Source organism: Bidens hawaiensis, unplaced genomic scaffold (genome assembly GCF_021521415.1).
Source record: "Bidens hawaiensis isolate Kalapana, Puna unplaced genomic scaffold, B.hawaiensis_p1.1 tig00006251_1, whole genome shotgun sequence".
In the NCBI taxonomy this organism is placed as follows: Eukaryota; Viridiplantae; Streptophyta; class Magnoliopsida; order Asterales; family Asteraceae; genus Bidens; species Bidens hawaiensis.
In genome coordinates, this window is record NW_027491414.1 from 295507 (window position 1) to 316499 (window position 20993).

Consider the following 20993-nt stretch of genomic DNA (forward strand, 5'->3'; position numbering starts at 1 on the left):
TGACATTATGTTTTCTTGTTCGGTTGTTCTCAAGACTTCAATTAATATTTGAATCTATCACATCCCAATGTATTAATTACCATAAAGCATGTCGAGAATGTATCTTCAATTCAAAAAATTAAATAGTATAATATTTAAACTAATATGTATTGAGCATGTTTCTTCAATCTACATAAGTATTGATCCACAGACTACAACACCTCTTCATCTCGTCTAACGCATGCTTGTATGATAAATTTTATGTTTTGTTAAATAATATATGCTATTGTTGAATATGGCTGTATATTATGGTTTAATAACGGCTTGGAATATGTTTTTTTTAAGTTATGATATTTTTAAAAGTGGATAATTTTTTTAAAATTTTGTTAAACCCGAAACCCGATCCGAACTATTTTAACGCCTATTATGGAGTTTTAAACGGTGATAAAGATGCAATTTTTGACAATTTCCCTTTATTAACTTCAAACAAAGAATTATTTAATAGGGATAAGCATAAAAACGTGACAAGAACTGGAACGAAAACAATATATAGCAAAATAAATTCAGGATTAACACAACCTTTATGAATAATGACTGCATGACACAATTGAACATTAAGACCTAGTTTTACGACCATAGACACATGCTTTTAGTTATAATTCCAACATGGAACCACATCATTTCGACTCATTATATAATGCATACATTCTTATAGAAAGATAGATATATATGGCTGATTCAGTAATTGTTACTGTACCAGTAAACACCTTTGTTCTTCTCGTCACTTTCATCCTGCTCAATAAACAAACACTGCTTCGATTCTCTCCATAACGCGATAAAAAACGGAGTGCTATCTTTTTGATAAAACTCACCAAGAATCGGCCTGATAGCTTTGGTGGCTTCCATGGCATGATAATGAGGAATGTACGAGAATAAATGGTGGAGCACATGCGTATCCGTAATATTATGAAACACCTTGTTTAAGACTCCATATCCCTATCAACGGTTGCGAATGCACCTTTCATCCAGTTCCATTCAGAGTCATCAAAGTGAGGCAAAGAGGGATGAGTATGATGGAGGTAAGTAATAGTCACAAGAAACGCGTTCATGACCATCAACGGACCGATATAGACACTAAAAACCCATGTGAACCCATACATCATCACGGCTTTGTATAACATAAAGGAAAATCCGATAAGTCCGATATCAGACAGGACGATGAGTATGCGCTCAGCGTCGTTGAAAATAGGACTTTTCGGATAATAATGGCTAGCGAATGTGTTATAAGGTCGTCCAGCAGCATTTATTGACAAGTAAATATACCAACCAAGGGTTAGTTTTACCATAAGGGTTAGCGTCCGACCAATAGGGTTGTCGAAGTAAAAAGCGGATGCATTAAGCGTGGTTCTCGTCTTTGGGACATAAACCTCGTCACGATCAAGTGAACCAGTGTTAGCATGGTGCCGACGGTGGCTTATTTTCCATGAAAAGTAAGGGGTCATAAGACATGAGTGTAACACAAACCCTATAATATCCTCTAGCAATGTATGGTCACTAAAAGCATGGTGACCACACTCATGAGCAATAAGCCAAATGCCCATGAACACACAACCTTGCACGAACCAGTATACTGGCCATGCGAGATAGGGAATGGGATGTGGGAGGTGCGGGATGTAAGTGGTGGCAAGGTAGTAGAACACGGTGACTGCCGTAAGGTCAGCCACCAGATAGGAAAATGAACGGATCAAAGATCTTTCGAAACAATGAGGTGGGATGGCATTTTTGATGTCTGATAATGTAAATGGAGGTTTTGAGGTTGGTGCTCTTTTGATGGCAACAACATCGGACTTTTTAGCCTCGACACCCATGCTTCTTAAGTTGGATGTCTTAAGTGTGCAATGGATGAAAAGATATCAAGCCTTGCATGCATATATATACACACAAACACGTGATTTTAACCACCTAGTTTTTGATGAGAAATATGCTAAAAACAAAACGGTGGTTGGTTGTATAATTGTAAAGCATCTAGATATCTGAAAATTCATTTGAAGATTATTTAGTTGGTCATTTGTATCATTAAGTTCATTTGAAGATGAAGATTAGACGTACTCAATTTCATTGTTTGTCTTTTATCTTTTAAATTGACTTATTTTGTACTTTATGTTTGTAAATGCTACCTCATTTGTCCTTTAACTCTAACCCAGTTAGTTTTTCTTGTTAAATTAAGTCATATTCTTGCACGTTCTCTCTCTATCTCTTACCTTGCAATTCATCCTCCACAATCACCACTAGCCACCCGCACCACCACCAGCCGCCATCCGACTTAGGGATGAGCGTTTTCGGTACGGGTACCGATTGGTACCGGTACCGAATTCGCTACCAAATCGATACCAAGTTTTGAGTTTTTGGTATCGGTATGGTACCAGTATTTCTCGAATTTTTCACGAAATACAGGTATCGTACCGGTACCGAACCAAACATTTCCGTACCGGTAGCGGTACCAACTATTTCCGAATTTCGGGATCGGGATTTCCGGGATCGGTACCGGTACCATCCCGAGCTCATCTCTAATCTGACCTCTAGAGCCACCACCAACTAAAACCACCAACGTACGAGTAGTTGCAATTCATAAACTAATTTCTTAATCCACTCATGCAAATCATCATCTTTCCCAAAATTTCATTTAAAAAATTTGTTCAATTCAAACAAAATCTGAGTTTGAGATCTTAGGGATTTTGGTTGGGACTTGAAAACAAGTTGAATTATATATTACATGCCTCACTAATACACCATCACCACATCTGAAAACCCATTGCGGCCTTCCATGGTCAACTATACACTGGCACCGTTCGATCTGATGAATCCAAAAACCGATTTATCCTTAAATATGAGAAATAAACCTCAAACTGAAAAAACCCTAAATTGTTTAACCCCTAAACCCATACCTAAATAAACCTAATCTTTTTGGCGGCCCTTTAGAAACCGATTTGTACACAGAGAATTAGGCTTGATAATTCGGTGGTCATTGATGGCTTCGAGGCTGGAATTGGTGAACAGCTCCGGCGGATTCTCGATTCTATTGCTGGATAGTTATACCCTTAGAGGGACTAAGGTTCATCTCATACGGGTAAAACAATCAATTTCCGGGTTTTGTAATGGGTTATTATGCATGGAAGTGTTTAATATATGTTTGTCGTCTTATACATGAGAATTATGCGTAGTGTATAAGTTATTGATAAAATGCATGAAACATGTTAACATAATTAGGAAAACTTTTTTATAAGGTTGAAAGGGTGCAATTACTTGGGGGTCTTGTTTTGAAGATAGTTGCTTGGCATGAGCAAAACGTATCTAAAAGGTGTAGTTTTGCTATTTAAGAAAAGACGCTGACACAACTTGTTGTTTGTTTGCCTGTTATTTGAAATATCATTTAAGTTAATAAAAATTGTATTATTCAATTTTCTCTAATAATATGCAATATCTATTCTTTTTTAATTTTAAACTAGGATAATAACTCGTGTTACACACGGGTGGAACATATAACAACAAACAATATAAAATATAAACTACGCATTCAGTTAACACAAATATTTGATATAATTTTTTTACCCTCAGATGTTACAAAAGATGTTAAACTATGTCTATAACATAAAAGAAAATTACTTTATAAATAAACAATGCAATGAATAAGAAATAATATAACATAAATGAACCATTAGACTTGAAAAAAAATAAAAATAAAAAACACATATTAGTAAAAGATTTTGTAATATTAATTGAAAACTAAGTTTACAAATACATACCAGCTTTGAACCGTATCACATTAAGTTTTCGAAAATCTCTTTGTAAACAACTTTATTTATTTATTTATTTTTAAATGTTCCTAATTGTTCTAAAGAACGTTTTTTTCCCTTTTTTCTTTTAGAGTGTTTTTTATATATAATTTTCAGAGATATCTATATTTTTATAGCATTTTTCATGTCATTTCTTAATAAATAAATAAAACTTAAAGAACATTCGGTTTGATCACCATTCACCCAACTCTTCTTCTTTCATCAAGAGTAAATTAAATCATTGACAAGGTGGTTATTAATTGGAATAAATAGACTAAATCATGGAGTTAATTGCATTAATTTGAATAAATAGATTTAAATGAAACATAAACTTAAAAAGAAATACATACATTTGACAAGGTGGTTATTAATTGGAATAAATAGACTTAATTAGGGCTGTAAACGAACCGAACGAACACGAACAAGGCCTTGTTCATATTCGTTCGTTAAGAAAATAATGTATTCACGAACGGTTCATGAACACTTACCTAACGAGATTTTGTGTTCGTGTTCGTTCATTAAGGAAATTAATTCATGAACGGTTCACGAACACAAACAAACACAAATAAAATTGGCAGGGCCTAGAGATTGAGACTGGTGTATTCATCAATGTGAATAGTGAAAGCCTGTAAATGAATCGAATGAACATGAATAAGGGCATGTTCTTGTTCGTTCATTTAATTTTAAAAGAACACGGACACTTAATCGAACAAATATTTATGGTCATGTTCGTTTATTTAAAAATGGGCATTTGTGTTCGTTTTTTTTATCTAAACGATCATATATGAACAAATGTAAATGAATACAAACAAATATAAACGGACTTAAATGAACACAAATTAACAAATATAAAGCCTTTAAGTAGAAGACCTATCTAGATAATATTTAATTATTTTCTATTATTAGATAAATGAACATAAATAAACAGACATAAATGGACATAAATAAACGAGCGTTCATGAACATAAATGAACGAACGGAACATGTGTTCATGTTCGTTCGTTTAATTAAATGAACAGAAATTTTTGTTCATGTTCGTTCGTTTATTAAATAAACGAACATAAACGAAATTCCCGCCGAACGGTTCACGAATAGTTCACCGAATGTTCGGTTTGTTTACAGGCCTAGACTTAATCATGGAAATAATTGCATTAATTTGAATAAATAGATTTAATTGTAGAATTAATTGAATTTAATTGGAATGCTAATTTTAAATTAGTGGATTAAAAATAATTGTGAATATGCGGAAATTATTGATATGGAAATGTGATTACATGGAATTCTATGTGGATAGACTAGAATAAGGACATGTGGAGAGAATCATCTTGCTTTAATATATTAGTAAGATGCACAAAATTATTATTATTTTTTATCTAAATTTCAATATAACTTTTATCGGAAACTGATTTGCACACAAACTTGTGTTCACGAAACCTAAAAATAGATACGTTAAATACAAATTTAGTTTTCAATATAACAAAACTACATAATAAATCCATGTATTTAGATTAAAAAAGTTGGATATTACATGCTACTAGTAGTTTGCCCGCACGATGCAGTGGGGAATGACAGTTAAAGGCTGTTAATGATCAAGGTGAGCCGAGTCAATCACATTAGACGCGCTACCAATACTAATACGAGCGCAACCCGATTACAAACACACGTTAATTTTCTAAAAATTAAAAACTATAACAATGTTATACTCAAATTAAAGAGAATGAAATGCTCGCTTTTATGATTTATTATTTTTAGAAAATATTAACGTATGAAAAAATTATAGTTGTTTAAACATTGTAGGGGTAGTTGGTTGAAATAAAGTATTAATGTGTAAATATTCATTAAATTAACAAAAAGGACTAAACCAGAGGGACTAAGGTTGTAACTATTTTTAAAGAATGGTTTACGTAACTAATGATGACAAAAGGATAATACTACCCCTAAAATCTCTTAACCTTGTGCATTCTGTGTAGTACATGTAGAAAATAGTTACACCCTTAGAGTAGAGGGAGAGAGCAGGGTTTTTTAGATATAGGGTTATTATTTGGGGAAGATGAAGTGGTTAGGGGAAAAGACTGAACTACCCTCATGTGCATTTCATATGAACATATTTAATAAGAAAATTTAACTGGGTTATGGCCAAAGGACAAACGGTGTAGCATTTGGAAATGTAAAGTATAAAATAAGTCAAGTTCGAAGATAAAGGACAACCAATAAAATTGAGTGCAAACATAAAGGACAATCCCTATAATTCTGTTTGAAGATTATCTAGTTACTAGATCAAGACTGTTAGTGTTTTAAACCTTTATTTTTGGATCTAAACATGAACATGCAATTTACTAATATTATTAACAGTTTTTGTATAACGGAGATCAAAAAACTTGAATTCTTAGAATGTTAAAATAAAAAACAAGTGTTAGATTACCAAAATTTGTTAAAAAAAGATTAGAGAGCTTGACGAGCTTGAAGTCTTACACATTCGGATTTTTCGTTTACGTTTAAACCGACCGGGAATAATTTAGATTTTCATTATTAAACAAAAATAATATATTTAAGTTTCTAATGTTCAATTTATACCCCTCATACTTTATATAATGTCTAAATCCTTATTTAAAACATAAAAATTTCAATAATGGACCAAATATCAAACTATATGGACTAAAAATGCAAAAAATGAAACTTTCCCCATTGTGGCCCGGGGCGCTGCGCGATGGGACCACCCTAGGTGGCCGTGCGGCGTGACGGGGTACCTGCACAGATTGTTTAAGCCTTAGTTTGTTTTCTAGTTCGTTTAAGGTATAAAATCGTTTATTTTAGGCATGTTAGAGTGAATTAAGGTCCAAGTAAACATCATACAACTAAAATACAATTTCTAATTCGTTTTCCCTTGTCCAAGATCAGATCTTTGTGAATAAATTGAAGATTCTTTCCTTAAATCGCATATACTTGCCTAAACGGGCCAAAAAGCCCATATTTTGTTCGTTTTAGCTATTCTTATATAAACACATCATAATTCCCTGATGTAAACCTTAACCTAATCCTACTACATCTCCTCCAGCCGTCACCTACCTCTGCTCATTCTCAAACCCTTCGGTTTTTGCATATTCGTTAAAGACACAAGCCTTGACGTTTGACTTTGCTTATACATTGATCTTTGACTCGTTATATCTCTTGATCCTTTCACTTTCCAGGTAAGTTGTAAACTGTAAAATTGTTCATACATATTCCCTAGTCAATAACCTTCAATCAATTTCTGAGATTGAAGGGTATTGACTGGTCAATTGCTTTAAAACCCGATAAAGGGTAAAACAGTCAACAACTTTGACTTCTTGTTTTCTCATACTTCTGGTCGGATTCAATGTTCGGTCCAGAAGACTTTTCTTCTCGTAATTAAATTTTGAAGGTTCTGACCAAAACCCAACTTCCGACTCGAAGTTCGGATTCTGGTTAGACTCGACTCGTTTAAACATTAAAATCAACATAACTAGAGTTCTACTCATCCGTTTGGATTGATTCCAGCGGAATTAAGTTCGTTTTTATTTTATAGTTTCATATAACAAAGTTTTAGATTCTGATCATTAATCTCGTTGGACGTGTATTGGACGACTCGCTTAAATCATTAGTTCGTTTGTCGAATTTATTAATCACTTGCCTTCCGTCTAAGGTGAGTTTGATCATTCCCCTTTTTATCTACTGTTTTCAAACGTTTTGTGGACATATGCGCACTTATTCATATTTTCTATCTATCTATATATACACACAAAATCGCAAATATAATCATTGTGTGAATATCAGTTGAATGTTGTTTGCTAGTTGCTACATGTTTAATTGTTTACTTGATAACGATTCGGAGAGGTCCAACATATCCACTTTTGTATAGGGTTCTCATTAGTATGATCATACGACCGTCTTAGTAACCGGAGCCCGATTCGCTTGGCAAAGGTAAAACGACAACCTTAGTCATTGTAATCAATGCCCGATTCGCTTGGCAACGATTTCATTGGCACACACGATTTGGTTATATGCATGTTTGTTATGATTCGATTTATTATTATCACATGGTTGGTTTGCACATTTATCATTTATCAACTATATATATATATGCTATTATGTAATGTTTCAAAATTGGTGATCATCTCACTCAACATGTGTTGTTGACAAACTCCATTTTCTACACATATGCAGGTTGCTTAGATTGAAGTATGGATATGTAGTCAAGACCATAGGTTATATTGAAGACAAACTTAAATTTAATTGATTGTATTTATTTAATTGAATTGTTTTGTTGTATTTGATTATTGTGTGTACATTTGAATTAAAATAATTAATTAGATATTGTCGCATTTTATTTATGATAGTATCTTCGAGCTGTGATCAATCGGATCACGCCCCGGCATTTCCGCCTTAGGTTGGGGTGTGACATTTAATCATATGTAATTTAGGGATTTTTTTTTGAATTTATAGATTAATTTTAATATTATCACACACTCTTCAAATGCTATACATATAAATTTTATATTTTCCTAAGATTAAAACAATGTTTTAAGGTGGCATAACATCGAATATTGTTGATTACCTAAACATATTAAAGATGTTTTATATGATCAATACGAATGTAAGTTAAATAATATTTTACAAATTGTAAGATTATAAATATTGTATTTATTCAACATAATTTGAATTACACACATAATAAATATCTATTATAAACATAGGTCAATAATTATTATACGACATTAATTCGTAAATCATTACTTAACTAATTTAATAATTCAATGTTTGATTTTAAACTTATTATAGATATTCAACGGTTTATATGTTTTTTTTAAATCATGTCAAACTTTATATATTTAATAATAAAATGAGATGTAATGGGATAGTAAAAGTTAGTGTGACTTAAATTACATTAAATACTTTTTTTTCCGTATGATTTACAACTAATGGTTCATATCAATTGTACCCGTGACCTATAAATAGCATGGATTAAGGAGAGTAAAGATAGGAAATAGGAGAGAAATTAAAGTTAAGATTGAATGTGGTTATGATACATCATCATTATTTTTGTTTATTAGTATAGGTAGATAAAAGCTCAATAGTCTTAAATTGTGAAATCAAACCGGATCTAAACAATTAGTAATGGTTCGGTTTAGTTCGCTTTTCGATGATAAAAACCCATTATTAACGGTTTGACTCACTGTTTAACATAAAAAACCGTCAAATCTAGACCGTGAACATCCTATTCTCTCTCTCTCTCTCCTTCCTCACCCCTATCTTGTAGACGCCACATTAGATTTATCTACAATCCGATTAATTAATCTTTCACCCATTTAACTTTTTTGTTTTAACTTTATTTAACCTTTTGAACTAATTTTGTTCACCTATTTTATTTTTTTCGCCTTATAGCTGCTAGAAACGAAGTTAGGTCGAATGGAACCTGAAACCGACTGATATAATCGACTAGGGCTTTTCTTTGCCATTTTTAAGTCCCTCACGACAGTCTTCTAAAAACGTTGTGTGCCGCGATGAACAAAACAGTTGGGTCCCGTGTTTTTGATAAGTAGCTCCCTCGCGCGCCACGAGGGGTGGTCTTCTTTGGCTGGTGACACGCGTGTGGCTGATTACCATATTTTTGTCTTCTTTTTGTTATCTGATTCAGCTTTTATCGACACCGCTCCACCCCGAGACTCCAAAGTATGCTCGCGACAAGCATCATGAACACTCAATGATCTAAAATACAAAAATACTTCAAGTACCACAATTCTAACTAAAGACTCAAAAAAAATAGTAATAAAATAAACTAATTAAATACATGAATTATACCCAACATCAGATGAAAATTCTGAACAAAATCATGCCTATGTGATTTATTGCCTGAGAATAAATTAGTTGAACTGATTATTTGTATGAACTTGAACATGCAGTGATTATTTGCGTGTTTCCCAAATTGTTTTACAATCAAAAGTTGCTCGTTCTTTATATTGTTTTTACAATCAGACCATTTTCAATGATCGCTTGACATCGTTTATCCACGTAAGTTAGATTAATTAGTAATTACGAATAACATATTAGAATAAGTAATCAAACAAAATATGTAATACTGACCACATGCTTCTCGTGGATACGATATCTTACTTTAGCTATTTATTTTAACTAGGTTTTTCCACAACTAAAATGACAGTCATCACAAATCATTCTATAACGTTCTTTGAAACTATTATGTTGAATCACTCTATAAACACTTTTTAGTTATTGATCATGTCTAGAACCGGGTTTCTTTTCCCACCTCTATTAGAATAAAGTAAGAGGTTTTTAAAACAGTTTAGAATTTGATGTGACTGTTAGTGATTTTCGCGTCACTTACTATTTTATGTAACTAGAATAAACATGAGTGCTAATAAGAATTTAATTTATGATCTGATGCAAGTGGGTATGTGCGAAGTACACACTTGTATGTATTACTAATTTAAATTCTATCACTAACATGTTTCAACGTTTTAGAATATATTAATTTCATATTAATATGTATGATTTTTGAATTAACGTAATATAGATATCTATATATTAATTTAATATTAATCTAATAAAACCATGTTGATATTATACATCCTATGGATCCCTTAGGAGACATGTACGTGTTTTTAGTTTTTGAAATTCAAAATCATTTGGGTAAGCATGACTACTTCAAGTAGTTATCAAAAGCAAAGAAAACCATTTGGAAACGGCAATTTTGCGGTTATGGTTTTGGTTATATGTTGGCACTCTCTCATAAAACAAACAAAGATATACATATTCAAATTTTGGGCCTCTGATCGATTGCCTTCAATCATAGTTTTTTAGTAGATTCTCCCAAGATTAAAATTCGTGTAACCCAGGCAATAGGGTCGAATTGTTAATCAAGGAAAGTGATTTCATACACAATCTACTAAATAATCTAGTCTTTGTTCTTTTTCAATCCTAATTTCTAACAATCTTGATTAACAATTTCATATTCATGGGTAAATATGTGAAAGATATGACATCCAACTTCAACAAATTGAACAAGTTTGACGGCAGTGATTTCTGTCGTTGGCAGAAAAAGATGCATTTTCTGTTAACGACGTTGAAGGTGGTGTATGTGTTGTCTACTCCTATTCCTAAAGTTGATGAAAATTCCATGCTGGAACAAATCAGGAAGCAGAACAAGTGGGAAAATGACGACCCTATATGTCGGAGTCATATTCTGAACGGTATGTCGGACTCACTGTTCGATATTTATCAACATGTGGGAAGTGCAACAGAACTGTTGAATGATCTTGAATGCAAGTATATTGCAGAAGACGCATCCTCTAAAACGTTCTTGGTAAGTGATTTCAATAATTATAAGATGGTAGATTCTCGATCCGTAATGGAACAGTATAAGGAACTTGTTCGTATCTTTGTGTCACAGCCCCCAACCCCTATACCCCAGGAGGGGAGCCACGAACATCGAGTGGTAGCATTGGTGTTTATTAAAATAATTTGCAGCGAAATATTTCATCAGGACCGTAGTTAGGAAAAATGATCAGAGTTTATAAAAACACCATGATTATTATTTCATAAACTGGGAATAAAATCCATTTTTATACAAACATAAGTTTTATAGAGATAAACCCTAATTTAAAAAACACATTTCTTTATTCTTGTGACAAGCCGTTTATTTAAGCTAGAAGCCGGCAAACATTATTCCTTTATCTCTAACAAGTCACCTGAAATATATTTAAAAAACATTTGATCAGTAGTAAATACCGGTGATTACATTTATTTATAAATAACACAATTTACAGTTACAACATTAAGATGTTTTTACATCTGCTTGCTTACAAATTGCCGAAAGGTACTTGTCACTCGACCGTATCTGTGACTGTGGTCATATTACTTATTGGCTAACACTTATCCAATAAGTAATTTGTAATAGCTCAGTAGGCAAACCTTGTATACAAAACCTCACAATACCAGTAGTAACCATCCCGTAAGTCTGTAGAGACTTAATCACTATATTGTAATTAAAATCCTTTGAAAATATATTTGAATACATTTGGACTATCTGTCATGAGTTTTATAAGTTTAAAAATCATCATGACAGTATTGGAAAACCAGTTGTCTCACGCAAATGTGATTTGTACAAAAACTCGAATGTCTCACTTTGAAAGTTTACAATTAACGAGCGCTTCCTGGTATTAATCACCTAGGTTAAACACAATATAGTATATCTAGATATAAACCCCATAATCATAACGGTAATCACAAGACTAGAAACTTACACGATGTCACAATGTCTTACATGGTTCAGGCAGAGCCTTTGGATTCGCGTATAAATGTTTCTTTCGATTGGAGAGGGTATCGTTAAAACCACTCGGGTATTTAACTAATACTCCTATATAAGAGAAAACGTGAGAGAATCGTGTGAATGAACGAATAATGAAGTCTGGATTTCAAACCTATTTATAGCTGAAACTGGGTTAGTTCGCGTAGCGCGAAGAAAACACAAACAAGTGGTTCGTGTAGCGTGAAGTGATCATAGGGTTGTCGAGTCAGCCCTAGCTATGCCACGTGGCACTTTTGCGTGACTATCACGTCGCGTTGCATGAAGAGTTCTTCGCGTAGCGCGAAAGGCAAAAGATTTTTTCGGATAACTAATAATGCTTTGCCTAGCGCGAAGAGACTTGACTTCACTTCTTCGCGTAGCGAAGGAAGTAGTTTAAGGCGTCTCTCAAGCAGCTCGCGGCGATGCGAGCGTGTGTCACACCCCTACTAGCAAACGCGGAAGCATAAAACGGGAATGTAACAGATACCTCTGGTATCAACCACATTGTTTATAAAGAAGCATTACAAACTAATTTACATAATATTACATTGTTCTTATTTGGTTTACAAACTAAGTGATACAATCAAAACCCGTCTGCTAAATTATTTACTTCTTACTAATACACTTGTTTTTATTCACACAACATCGATCACATTCCAGAACAGGTAGCACATCATCAATCAAATTCCAATTTTGGTATGCTTGAAAAGCATGTTAAAACAGGTCAACTACAAATAGTTGGTGAGTTTCACGAGTTTCAATAAATCAGTTTGCGTACAACAATCATAGTTTGTATATACGCATGTATGTATGTAAGAACGTTTATGTATTCATGTATGTATGCCTGTGATGTAATTATGCTAAGCTACAGTGAAGCCTGGACTATTGGTTTGGGCTACGTGCCTCCATTTCCCACGTAATATTTACCACTGTGGCCCCCTTTTCATCCACAACATGCCCCAAGTAGCCATGTCTAACACTACATAGCGTGTTTGTATGATTATGGACATGTGCAAATGGTGTAAAGTCTGTCACGGCATCTATGCCGATTCCGTTTGAGTTTATCAAACCAATAGTACTATTCACAAGCTACCAGCTCGAAATTAATCACTGTGATTGTGGGGACTTTCATGTGCTAGCACTTATATAATTCAAATCATCACATGTTTCAGACTTATAGATATAAACAACATGCTTTTCACCCCAAAAGTTCTTAAAACAATTTAGAAAGAGGGGTAATGAAACTCACTGTTTAGTAGGTACTCAGTACAGTATCAGCTCGTGGTTCGTTTCACCTGATATCACTTGATTCCTATAATCGGTATTATAATATTAATATTAATATTTTATTATTATTATAGTCTCCATACTAAACTGGGTTGTATATCTAATCTGGGTATAGCTGTCACTTTCAGAACATGTCAATAGGCTTAGATTGTGATGTTGTTTAATGTCTATTGTTTATAATCCTAACTTGTCTCAATTTCACCGTTTCACGTGCTGGGCCAAGTTAATCTTTTACACGTTTAAAAAACAGGTATGATCATATAAAATCGGGTAAACATGTCGGGTGATAAAATGATTAAATTTATAAAGAAAGATCATAGTTTAGATGTCTGGATACGCTACAGGGCTTATTTCCGTTTATTCAGTCTGGTTTGGAGAAAGTGCGCACAATTCACCGGAATTGTCAGGATTTCTCACAAAATGTTCGTTTTATTCAATTAACTCAAAATTATGATATTTAACCACTCTTGATGTTTTGATATCCTAGCAGGTTCGTTAATTTCAAAACTGACAGTTTTATCATAATTGAATTTGTTTAACTTTCAAATTAGCACAAATAATTATCCTTTTATCGTTTAATTACAAAAATTTATACACTTACTAATTAATATATTTAGATTTTTAGAAAAATATTTCTGGAAATATTTACTAATTTATTAATTTCTAAAAATTCATTTTATATGCTACTTTTAACCGGTAATTCGTCCGTTTATACCAAACGACTTCCGAAAATTCCAATAAATTTTCTGAGTGATCCAAATGACTTCAAAATTACCATGCTTTATTTTTAGAACTTAACACTTTTTCCAAATTACCTTATTGAGCCAAAAACAACAGTTAAAACTCGAAATAACGCGAATCCAGAAACGATAGCTAGGGTTCTCCAATTGATCCCAAAATTTATGTGTGATAATTTTTTTGGTACATTACCTGAGTTCTCCACAATTTCATAATTTTTTAAGCAGTTTAAGTATTTTTCTCAAATAAACGGTAATAAATTCGCCAAATATTCTCGGTTTATCGAAAAATTACCAAATTTGGATAGGGACTCATTCATATGGTCCCTGATTTCCTTGAAAAGTTTCACAAGCTAAAAATAAGCACGCTACAATCTAATCCTAAACATCCCCTAAACGAGTGTTTCAGTAATACCTTTGCGGATTTTGATCGTTTCTACCCTTTTTCTCACTTGTCCGGGTTCTTGGTCTACTAGCTAGAGTAAATACAGGTCCTATATCACAAAACCAAGCATGTATCATCAATAATCCAATCTTGAACATAGGGTTTCGGTTAAGGTTTCAAACCGAGTTTTTGAACCGTAAAAACGCGATTTAAACCTCCTAATCTATGTTTATGGCTAAAAAAGTGCTTGCTTATGATTTCTAACCATGTTTAGGATCAAAAAATGCTTTTGGACAAGTTTTAGGGTTTTTACATGGTTAGGATTGATTTTTTTGTAATCAAAGTATGTTTTTATGTAATTAAACATGTTTAAATCAAGGTTATATGATCGAAAGATGGTGTTTTACCTCAGGGTTTATGTGTGTGAAAGAGTCTAGAAGTTGTCTCCAGATTTTATATGAAAATGATGGTAAAAGTATCTACTAACTTGCTTAAATAGGAAGGAATGTTAAAAAGGGGACGGGGTTCAATAGTGGCGACCGCTATGTGTAGGGCCCCCCCTTGGGCCCCATTTTAGCCCATTTCCCTCGTTTTGCATACCTAAAAGTGAAATATCGAGTCTAAGTTTATTTTGGGTTCAGGTTTTGGCAAGAAAAATATATCGGGTAGGATAAACAGCGCGAAAACGAGTGTTTTTCGGCCAAATTTTTGTAAATTTAGAAAAACATACAATTTGGTTGTAGAAATCCAAAATATTTTCCCGGATAGCTTAAAACATCTCAAATAAATGTTTTATAAGTTTTTTTTGGCTTAACGGATGATACAATGTTTTTTGGAATTAACTTTCGCGTTTAAAGTCATAGCGGGTAGTTAAACGAGTATTTTTTCGTTTAACTGGTTTGCTATTGTACTAAGGCCATAATATCAATATCTTAGCTTATAATATACGTATATCACTTATAGATCTTGGGATATTCGAGTGATAACCAGCCTCGTTTGCTTGTTCGTTTGTTCAATATGCAATAAACGGTTAATCGTTTATTCGCTATGTAAATACTAAGGTGTACCTGATTTTGTCACGAATGCCATATTCTCCCCAAGTTAGAAAATTTCTTCCCCAAAATTCGCTTTTCAGCTACACCTTATTAGGCAAAAGGTGCGGATATTTCTTTTTAAATTCGTCTCTTTCTTCCTACGTGTATTCGTGTCCTCGTTGTGAATTCCACCGAACTTTGACTAATGAGATTTTGTTATGTCTTAATTGTTTGATTTTCCCCTCTATTATTTCCACGGGTTCCTTTACAAAGTTTAATTTTTCATTTATGTGTAAATCTTCCAGTGATACTATCTCTACCTCATCAGTAATGCAATTTTTCGTATATGGTGCCGCTTGTATGCTACTATGATAGCTATTATTATACAGAAATTCAACCAGTGGGAGATGCTGGTCCGAATTCCCACCAAAGTCTAGTATACAAGCGCAAAGCAAATCTTCTAGTGTCTGGATAGTTCGCTCAGATTGACCGTCAGTTTGGGGATGGTAGGCTGTGCTTAAATCGATTCGGCTTCCCAGGGCTTCTTGCATAGCTTGCCAAAAACGAGAAATGAAATAACTATCTCGATCAGAAATGATTAAAATAGGCATGCCATGTCGAGATACGATTTCGTTAATGCAAATGTGGGCGAGTTTTTCGGTTGTGAAATTGTTACAAATCGTAAGGAAGTGTGCGGATTTGGTCAATCGGTTAACTATCACCCATATTGCATCGTTTCCTCAGGATGATTTAGAAAGGTGTGTTACAAAATCCATGGTAATTTTTTCCCACCTCCATTGAGGTATTTTGGGTTTTTGTAACATTCCTGAAGGTTTTTTGATGTTCATCCTTAACTCTAGCACAAGTCAGACATTCACCGACATATGTGGCTATATCTTTCTTCATACCGGGCCACTAATAAAATTCTTTCAAACCCTTATACATCTTATCAGTATCTGGATGAATAGAATATTTGTATTTATGCGCTTCATCCATGATCAAGTCACGTAGATTATGAAGAGTTGGAATCCAAACTCTCTTTTTGAAGTATAGAATTTCATAGGTTTTCTTTTCAAAGTTTTGCGTGTTCCCGTGTAAGTCTTCGTTTTCCAAGTGTTCTTCTCTCAGGCTTCGTTTTGGGCAATACGGATTTGTTTGGTAAGCTAGTTTGGAAAATCATTCCAAGTTCTCGTACCTTCAGTGGTGTAATTCTGTTTTTTCTACTCAAGGCATCTCCTACTATATTAGCCTTGCCTGGATGGTATTGAATTTCACAATCATAGTCATTCAACAACTCCACCCATCTTCTTTGTCTCATGTTCAAGTCTTTTTGGTCAAAACTATGTTGTAGACTCTTGTGATCTATGTAAATTGTGCATTGGGTGCCATGCAAGTAGTGCCTCCAGATCTTAAGTGCATAAATAACCGCTCCCAATTCCAATTCATGGGTGGTATAATTTTTCTCGTGCACTTTTAACTATCTGGAAGCGTATGCTATAATCTTATTTCTTTGCATAAGTACGCATCCTAAACCTTTTTGGGATGCATCACAATAAACTACAAGGTCATCAGTCCCTTCTGGGAGACTTAGTATTGGAGCTTGACACAGTTTTGTTTTAGCAATTGAAAAGCCATTTCTGGTTCTTCTCCCCAATCATAAATTCGGTCTTTCTGGGTTAAGAGGATTAAAGTTTGGGCTATACTGGAAAATTTTTCAATAAAACGCCGGTAATATCCAGCTAATCCCATAAATTGGTGAATCTCTTTTGGTTACTTTGGTGCTTGCCAATTTTTAATGGCTTCTATTTTGCTCGGGTCTACATGAAATCCTTGTCGGTTAACAACGTGCCTTAAGAATTGTACTTCTTGTAGCCAAAATTCACACTTGGACAATTTAACATACAATTTCTCCTTTCTCAACAACTCCAAGACTGTTCGTAAATGTTGCTTGTGTTCCTCCTTGGTTTTCAAATATATCAAAATGTCATCAGTAAACACTAATGAATTTGTCAAGATACGGCTTACAAACTCGGTACATGAGATCCATGAAAACTTCGGGTGCATTAGTTAACCCAAAAGACATAACTAAGAATTCATAGTGACCATACCGGGTTCGAAATGCCGTTTTAGAAACATCTTCTTCTTGGATTTTAACTTGGTGGTAACCAGATCTGAGGTCTATTTTTGAGAAGTAATTCGCTCCCATGAGTTGGTCAAATCGTCTATTCGTGGGAGAGGATATCTGTTTTTGATGGTTACCTTGTTTAGTTCCCGCTAATCAATACACATCCTAAAGCTTCCATCCTTCTTCTTTACAAATAACACCGATGCTCCCTAAGGAGAATAACAAGGACGTTTGAAATCCTTATCTAATAACTCTTAACAAACTAGTTAATTCTTGCATTTCAGAGGGGGTGCAAGTCGATAAGGTGCCTTAGCAATGGGGGCTGCTCCTGGGATTAGGCCAATACGGAATTCAACTTGTCGGATCTGTGGTAATCTGGGTAGTTCGTTGAGAAAGACATCGGGGTATTCGCGTACTACAGGAATATCTTTTAGACGTTTTTCATCGGGGTTCTTAATGGTTACATTTGCCAGAAATGCCATACACCCTTGGCGTAAACACTTTAACACTTTAAGATGAGACACGAGGGGTAATATTATACCAGACTTCTCTCCCTGTACCATAATCGCTTCATCGTCCGAAAGGGTAATTTCAACCACCTTAGCTAACCAATCCATACCGACAATTATATCGAAGCTTCCTAATCCTACCAAGAGTAGGTCAATAAGAAATGGTTAGTCGTTTAGGATAACAGAACAGTTTCGGATTATTGGTTAACAGATATAGCTTTACAGTTAGCGAGTTCTATAACATAAGGATCTATTAGTTCACTAACTGGCATATTTCTCTGGGATAAAAAGTTAGTGAAAACAAAACTTCTATCGGCACCCATATCAAATAATACTGAAACTTACTGACCAGAAACTACGAATGTACTTGTTACTACGTTCGGGTCTTGTGGTGCTTCTCCTGACTCAATTACAAAAGCGCGTCCTCTAGGCGCACTGGAAGTCGATGCTTGGTTTTGTCTTGCAACTGCTCCTTGATTCAGCTTGGGCAGTTTCTTCTGAAAATCTACGTGCTGCCAGGTTCAAAGCAAGCACGCGCGTGGGATAGGTTTCACTGTTTCGTGTGCTGGGCCAAATTGATCGTTTACGCGCTTAGAAAACTGGTATGATCAAATGATTAAATTGATTAAAGAAAGATCATAGTATAGATGTCTGGAGTCGCTGCAGGACTCTTGTCCGTTTATTTAGTCTGGTTTGGAGAATATGCGCGCAATTTATCCGAATTGTCTAGATTTCTCACAAAATGTTCAGTTTTATTCAATTAATTCAAAATTATGATATTTGATCACTCTTAATGTTCTGATATCCTAGCAGGTTCGTTAATTACAAAACTGCCGGTTTTTATCAAAATTTAATTTGTTTTATTTTCAAATTAGCATAACTAATTATTTTTTATAGGTTAATCACGAAAATTTATACACTTACTAACTAATATATTTAAATTTTTATAAAAATATTTATGGAAATATTTACTGATTTATTAATTTCTAAAAGTTCATTTTCTATGCTATTTTTAACCGGTAATTCGTCTGTTTATACCAAACGACTTCCAAAAATTCCGTTAAATTTTTTGAGTGATCCAAATGACTTCCAAATTACCCTGTAAAATTTCTAGAAATTAACACTTTTTCCAAATTACCTTTTGAGCGAAAAACGACAGTTAAAATTCAAAATAACGCGAACCCCCAATTGACCCCAAAATTTGTATGTGATTATTTGGTGCATTATTTGAGTTCTCCACAAAAATTTCATAATGTTTCAAGCAGTTTAAGCATTTTTCCCAAATAAAAGCTAATAAACGGTAATAAATTCGCCAAATATTCTCGGTTTATCGAAATATTACCAAATTTGGACAGAGATTTGATCATATGATCCCTGATGTCCCTTCAAAGTTTCACAAGCTAAAAATATGCATGTCACAATCTAATCCTAAACAGCCCCTAAACGAGTGTTTTGGTAATACCTTTGCGGTTTTTGATCGTTTCTACCTTTTTCTCACTTGTCCGGGTTCTTGGTCTTCTAGATATAGTAACTACAGGTCCTATATCACAAAACCAAGCATGTATCATCAATCATCCAGCCTTGAAACATAGGGTTTCGGTTAGGGTTTTAAAACAAGTTTTTTTTACCGTAAAAACGCGATTTAAACCTCCTAATCCGTGTTTATGGCCAAAAAAGTGTTTGATTATGATTTCTAACCATGTTTAGGATCAAAACATATTTTTGGACAATTTTTAGGATTTTTTCATGTTTAGGATTGATTTTTTTTTGTAATTAATGTATATTTCTATGTAATTAAACATGTTTAAATCAAGGTTATATGATCAAAAGATGGTGTTTTACCTTAGGGTTTGTGTGTGTGAAAGAGTCCGGAAGCTGTTTTCTAGATTTTGTATGAAAATGATGGTAAAAGTATCTACTAAGTTGCTTAAATATGACGGAATGTTAAAAGAGCGGGGGGGGGGGGGGGCAATAGTGGCGGCCGCCAGGTGTAGGGCCCCCTTGGGCCCATTTGCCTTGTTTTGTGTGACTAAACATGATGTCCCAAGTCTAAGTTTATTTCGGGTTCTGTTTTGGCAAGAAAAATATATCGGGTACGACAAACAGCGAAAACGAGTGCTTTTCGGCCAAATTTTTGTAAATTTAGAAAAACATACCATTTGGTTGTAAAAATCCAAATTTTTTTCATTGATCGCTTAAAACATCTCAAATAAATGTTTTGTAAGTCTTTTTCGGCTTAACGGATGATACAATGCTTGTTTTGGAATTAACTTCCACATTTAAAGTCATAACGGGTAGTTAAACGAGTATCTTTTCGTTTAACTGGTTTGCTATTGTACTAAGGCCGTAATATCAATATGTTAGTTTATAATATACGTATATCACTTATAGATGGTCCCCTCGGGATATTCGAGTCATAACCAGACTTGTTTGGCTTTTCGTTTGTTCGATACGCAATAAACGGTTAATCGTTTATTCGGTATGTAAATACTAAGGTGTACCTGATTTTGTCATGAATGTCACAACGTGTGAAGTGAAAAGTGCGTCATCAAAGCGGCACATTGAGCCCATCGCACTTTGCCCGAGCACCATATTGGGCCCATCGCACTTTGCCCAAGCCCGTGCCCGTTCCGGTGCGCGTGCGCGTCAGGTGCTTCGCACCCTTCACTAGGACCACTGGGTGTGATTTGTCATATAAGAATATTATCGTATGAGCTCTTTTACTTATAAAGAGCTTACAAGTTTTGTAATCTAGCAATGTGGGAAAAGAACTCACTTTCTTAT

At 34.1% G+C, this 20993-nt stretch overlaps 1 pseudogene; it reads right to left on the reverse strand.

Annotated features, from left to right (window-relative positions):
* Window positions 1-667: 667 nt before the first annotated feature.
* LOC143631757 (delta(12)-fatty-acid desaturase FAD2-like) lies at window positions 668-1847 on the reverse strand (annotated as a pseudogene).
* Between the last annotated feature and the right edge of the window lie 19146 nt (window positions 1848-20993).